The 6,537-nt window shown below is 44.3% G+C and overlaps 1 long non-coding RNA gene across 1 annotated transcript in view; it reads right to left on the reverse strand.

Annotated features, from left to right (window-relative positions):
* The window catches only part of LOC147350968 (uncharacterized), a 58,328-nt gene extending 54,495 nt beyond the window's left edge, over nt 1–3,833 (reverse strand). Inside the window, exon 1 of the long non-coding RNA XR_015146782.1 lies at nt 3,748–3,833. This is a non-coding gene — a long non-coding RNA (uncharacterized LOC147350968). The remainder of the gene's footprint in view (nt 1–3,747) is intronic.
* Nucleotides 3,834–6,537: the final 2,704 nt, after the last annotated feature.

The raw sequence follows: 6,537 nt of genomic DNA on the forward strand, positions 1-6,537 counted from the left end.
AAGCCAACCGAGTGCAGTAGAACAAGACATTGCATTGAAAAAAAAAAAAAAAGACTATAAAAGTTCAACACAACAAGGCTGTCTTGGAAAAACTCCTTCCCACTCTAATACCAAGCTCACTTACTTACTTTTTGCAAACGATTATACACTTTTGTCCATCTTTACAATGACAACTGTGCCTTTATTTTTTTGTTTTCACTTAATGTTACTTTCTACATTTCAAAAGATTCTACATCATCATCTACATCCATCTTCATAATGACTGCCAACACTCCACCTCTAAGGAACTGATTTTGACAATTCTAATTATGTGTCAACGTTGAGTGATTGAGAAACTTATTTAAAAAAGGGAAAAAAATTCTGTACCGGGGCTTAAGGTATTCTCAAACCACTACATTTAAGTAAAAAGAAACGAATCATTCTATTAAAATTGTTGGAATAGGGCATATGGTCCATTCATCTATAAAATTTGGCAGCAGCAACATGAATGGAATTAAATCTCAGAAACCTGAATATCTGCTAAAACCACTTATTATTTAAATATTACTAATTATTTTTATTAGACTATTTTTTTAGAAAAGTTTTAGGCCTACAGCAAAATTGAACTTTCTTATGTAACATCAATCCCTTATGATTATACAGTGGAAGTAAGAAATATATTTAAGGGACTAGATCTGATAGATAGAGTGCCTGATGAACTATGGACAGAGGTTCGTGACATTGTACAGGAGACAGGGATCAAAACCATCCCCATGGAAAAGAAATGCAAAAAAGCAAAATGGCTGTCTGGGGAGGCCTTACAAATAGCTGTGAAAAGAAGAAAAACAAAAAGCAAAGGAGAAAAGGAAATATATTAGCATCTGAATGCAGAGTTCCAAAGAATAGCAAGGAGAGATAAGAAAGCTTTCCTCAGCCATCAATGCAAAGAAATAGAGGAAAACAATGGAATGGGAATAACTAGAGATCACTTCAAGAAAATTAGAGATGCCAAGGGAACATTTCATGTAAAGATGGGCTCGATAAAGGACAGAAATGGTATGGACCTAACAGAAGCAGAAGATATTAAGAAGAGGTGGCGAGAATACAAAGAAGAACTGTACAAAATAGATCTTCACGATCAAGATAATCAAGATGGTATGATCACTCACCTAGAGCCAGACATCCTGGAATGTGAAGTCAAGTGGGCCTTAGAAAGCATCACTACGAACAAAGCTAGTGGAGGTGATGGAATTCCAGTTGAGCTCTTTCAAATCCTGAAAGACGATGCTGTGAAAGTGCTGCACTCAATATGCCAGCAAATTTGGAAAACTCAGCAGTGGCCACAGGACTGGAAAAGGTCAGTTTTCATTCCAATCCCAAAGAAAGGCAATGCCAAAGAATGCTCAAACTACTGCACAATTGCACTCATCTCACACGCTGCTGCTGCTGCTGCTACTGCTAAGTGGCTTCAGTCATATCCAACTCTGTGCGACCCCATGGACTGCAGCCTACCAGGCTTCTCCGTCCATGGGATTCTCCAGGCAAGAGCACTGGAGTGGGTTGCCATTTCCTTCTCCAATGCACGAAAGTGGAAAGTGAAAGTGAAGTCGCTCAGTCGTGTCCGACTCTTAGGGACCCCGTGGACTGAAGCCTACCAGGCTCCTCTGTCCATGGGATTTTCCGGGCAACAGTACTGGAGTGGGGTGCCATTGCCTCCTCCACACGCTAGTAAAGTAATGCTCAAAATTCTCCAAGCCAGGCTTCAGCAGTATGTGAACCGTGAACTTCCAGATGTTCAAGCTGGTTTTAGAAAAGGCAGAGGAATCAGAGATCAAATTGCCAACATCCGCTTGATCGTGGAAAAAGCAAGAGAGTTCCAGAAAAACATCTATTTCTGCTTTATTGACTGTGCCAAAGCCTTTGACTGTGTGGATCACAATCAACTATGGGAAATTTTGAAAGAGATGGGAATACCAGACCACCTGACCTATCTCTTGAGAAACCTATATGAAGGTCAGGAAGCAACAGTTAGAACTGGACATGGAACAACAGACTGGTTCCAAATAGGAAAAGGAGTTCGTCAAGGCTGTATATTGTTACCCTGTTTATTTAACTTATATGCAGAGTACATCATGAGAAACGCTGGGCTGGAGGAAGCACAAGCTGGAATCAAGACTGCCAATAGAAATATCAATCACCTCAGATATGCAGATGACACCACCCTTATGGCAGAAAGTGAAGAGGAACTACAAAGCCTCTTGATGAAAGTGAAAGAGAAGAGTGAAAAGTTGGCTTAAAGCTAAACTTTCAGAAAACTAAGATCATGGCATCTGGTTCCATCACTTCATGGGAAATAGATGGGGAAACAGTGGAAACAGTGTCAGACTATTTTTTTGGGCTCCAAAATCACTGCAGATGGTGAGTGCAGCCATGATATTAAAAGACACTTACTCATTGGAAGGAAAGTGATGACCAACCTAGATAGCATATTCAAAAGCAGAGACATTACTTTGCCAACAAAGGTCCGTCTAGTCAAGTCTATGGTTTTTCCAGTGGTCATGTATGGATGTGAGAGTTGGACTGTGAAGAAAGCTGAGCGCCAAAGAATTGATGCTTTTGAACTGTGGTGTTGGAGAAGACTCTTGAGAGTCCCTTGGACTGCAAGGAGATTCAACCAGTCCATCCTAAAGGAGATCAGCCCTGGGTGTTCTTTGAAAGGAATGATGCTGAAGCTGAAAAACTCCAGTACTTTGGCCACCTCATGCAAAGAGTTGACTCATTGGAAAAGACTCTGATGCTGGGAGGGATTGGGGGCAGGAGGAGAAGGGGACGACAGAGGATGAGATGGCTAGATGGCATCACCGACTCGATGGACTTGAGTTTGAGTGAACTCTGGGAGATGGTGATGGACAGGGAGGCCTGGCATGCTGCGATTCATGGGGTCGCAAAGAGTCAGACACGACTGAGCAACTGAACTGAACTGAAGTGAACTGATATATTTTATCAAGAGCACAAATGAAAATAGAGGGGAAAAAACCCTGCAATCAACTCAGAGCACACTGTTAGCTCCCCTTCCTCTCCCCGCTCTCTCTCTCTCTTCATCTCTTTAGGCCACGCCCACCGTTGTTTTGCCCTTCCCACTCCAATGAAACTACTCTGGTCAAGATCACCAATCAGCTACTTTTTGCCAAGTCTAGTAACTTATCATGTGGCTTCTTCCTCCCAGACTGGCAGCTCCCACCTGCCACACTTTTCTGAAACTGTTCATCCCATTGATCACATCTCCTTCTGTGTGCTTCATACTCCAGCTCCGACCAAACTCTAAACTCAAGAACCAAAAGAACTCAGCCAGGCAACATTTACTCTGCACTACAGACACTTTTTCCCCCTTAAATAACTGCAGCCAATCCCATGGATTTAAAATCTTCTATCTGCTGATGAGTTCACAATTTATAGCTTCAGTCCTGAACCCTCCCTGAACTCCAGGCTCATAAATCCAACTCTAAAACTTAAAGTACACAGAACAATTCATTCATAAATTTTCCTTTTCACACCCTCCTATCCACATCAATAGTCTGCGTCCTCATGCTTCTCAGAAAACTGCACCCCTCTCTGTTCACTGGCTTGAACCAAAAGTTCAAAGTCTACCTTCATTTCTCACCACCAGCAACAGCCAAATCAATATTAAGTTCTTGCAGTTTTATCTTCAAAACATCCTAATCCTTCTCCTTATCACCGCCTTCCTTCCAAGGAGCCACTGTGTCTCACCTGGACAGCTCCTGTTGCCCACCTGGACCCACTGCTTCCTCTCCTGTCTTGAAACAGGGCATTCTTCACTCAGTGGCTGGGGTCATGTGACTTGACGTAAGAAACGGACTCTTGCCCCAGTTCTGCTAAAACATTAACACTAGGCGTCAAAGCAGGTGTTGGACAAAGCCTCGTGTGCAAGTTTTTTCAAAAGAAACCCAGGACAACTTGTTCCAAGCACAGTGACTCTCTCCCCTCTATTCTGAACAAGAAAGAGTCCGACAGAAAGAGGACTTAGGAAGGCTCTGGGTAAAGCCATGCCTTCACCTCCTGCCCAGTACAGCGGCCAGCAGGACAGGGCTCTACCGACAGAAAGGACCTGGACATGTACTTCTGGGGGCTCAGGAGCCCACCTAGAGTGCTTGGTTGTCGGCAGGGTAAACCTTAACAATGTAACAGCCAACTAATTTACCAGCAAAAGCCAGTTTATTGAGGGATAGCTGGAGGAGCTATAACTTAGGATACCGGAACTACAGCTGCTGCTGCTGTTGCTGCTAAGTCGCGTCAGTCGTGTCCGACTCTGCGACCCCATAGACGGCAGCCCACCAGGCTCCCCCATCCCTGCAATTCTCCAGGCAAGAGTACTGGAGTGGGGTGCCATCGCCTTCTCCGGGACTACAGCTAACCATTGGCAAATCCAGAGAAGAAGGAAGGGGAACTTGCTTATAAGGAAAAGGAAAAAGTTAGGAGTGATTGTTCTAACAAAAGAGTCCATTGGAGGAGGCTTGGGGTCAAAGTATGGAGGCTTCCCATTGGCTGGGCTGCTACAGTCTCTGACTGGCGGGGTTATGGTCCAGGCAGAGGCTAGTTTTCTTCTTCCTGCTAGTGGGCTGCTGTCTATGAGGTTGCACAGAGTCGGACACGACCGCAACTTAGCAGCAGCAGCAGCTGGACTGTAAGGGAGGCAGCACCTTCTCATGGGAGATACAGCCAGGCTTTCCTGGCCTTCACTGTCTCCTGGAGTTTGCTCAGATTTATGTCGGTTGAGTCAGTGATGCTATCTAACCATCCCATCCTATCCTCTGCCGCCCCCTACTCCTCCTGCCCCCAATCCTTCCCAACATCAGGGTCTTTTCCAATGAGCCCTTTCTTTTAGGTCTGCTGAAATGTCACTCCTTTAAAGCAATCTTCCTAGATTATTTTACCACCCTTCCACCAGCCCACTACAAGGCACAACCCTCCATGGCGTCAGGCACTTATCGCTACGTAGAATGGTATTTTTATTCATGATCCGTTTTCGACTGTATGTTCCTGCCTTCCTACGCAGTCACAGATCTTGCCTTGTTCATCACTGTGGTTCCAGCAACTAGATGAACATCTGTGACATCATGAGACACTCAATAACTCTTTTTAAAAAACTAAATGAGGCAATGTACAGAAGTGAATAATTAGATTTATGTCTCAAGCACACGTTATAGTGAAAGTGAAGTCACTCAGTCGTGTCCGACTCTTTGCAACCCTACGGACTGCAGCCCGCCAGGCTCCTTGGGCCATGGGATTTCCCAGGCAGGAATACTGGAGTGGGCTACCGTGTCTGTTTGTTTGTTTCCCCTCTGTTATTGGCTGAACCGTGTCCCATGCCTCAAAATTCATAGCTGAAGCCTTAAACCGCACTACTTAAGTATGTGACTATCAGGAGACAGAACCCTTAAAGAGGTGATTCAGTAAAAATGAGGTCATTAAAGTGGGTTCTGATCAGATCTGACTGGTGTCCTTACGAAAAGAGCTTAGGGCACCTGGAAAAGAAGCCAGACTTATGTGCTCACGAGGGTCAAGCATGTGAAGAGGGAGCAAGAGGGGCCATCTGCCACCAAGAGAGAAGCCCGGTACATCACCTTGCCCTGTGGCCCTCGAAGACACTGACTTTGACCTTCTACTGCCAACCTTCAGAACTGGGAGAAAATTAGCTTTTGGTATTCAAACCACCCAGGTGTTGGTATTTGGTTATGGAAGTCCTACCCAACTAATACACTGTCCCTCCCCACCCCTGCAACCAACAACAGATTTCTATAGTTCTACAAAAAAGAGATCAAAAGAAATTAATAGTTAACCATTTCTTCATCACAATCATGGTGAAGAGCTAGGATACCTAAGGACCTATCTTTGGTTGGAAGAATAGCTTCATTTTGCTACAAATGAGTCACAAATTAACTATTTAGGAAAAAAAAACAAAACCTGATACACACACACACACATACACACACACACATATATATATATGGGGCTTCACAGGTGACTCTAGTAGTAACCCACCTGTCAATGCAAGAGATATAAGAGACGTAGTTCAATCCCTGGGTCAGAAAGATCCCCTGGAGGAGGGCATAGCAGCCCACTGCAGTATTCTTGCCTGGAGAACCCCATGGACAGAGGAGCCTGGTGGGCTACGGTCCACAGGGTCCCAAGGAGTCAGACACAGCTGAGCACGAGCACAAATTTCACTCAGCAAATGGTCTCAGATCCATCCGCATTGTGCATAGGCCAGAATTTCATCCCCTTTAAGGCTAAATAATACTACACTGTATGCACAGACCACGTTTTATCTGCTCAAATGTTGGTGGACATTTGGGTTGCTTGTACTTTTTGGTTATTGTAAAACACGCTGCTGCAGACATGGGTGTGCCACTACCTGAGTCTCTGCCAGCAACTATTTTTGAAAGAGTTTTGAAACACATCTGGAGGTGAAATTCCTAGATTATTTGGTAATTCTATGGTTCTGTTTCCTTTCTTTTTTCTTCTGGAGGAATCCCCATC

This window comes from Bos grunniens, chromosome 19 (genome assembly GCF_055505025.1).
Source record: "Bos grunniens cultivar Pamir isolate PY7600 chromosome 19, Bosgru_T2T1.0, whole genome shotgun sequence".
Taxonomy (NCBI): Eukaryota; Metazoa; Chordata; class Mammalia; order Artiodactyla; family Bovidae; genus Bos; species Bos grunniens.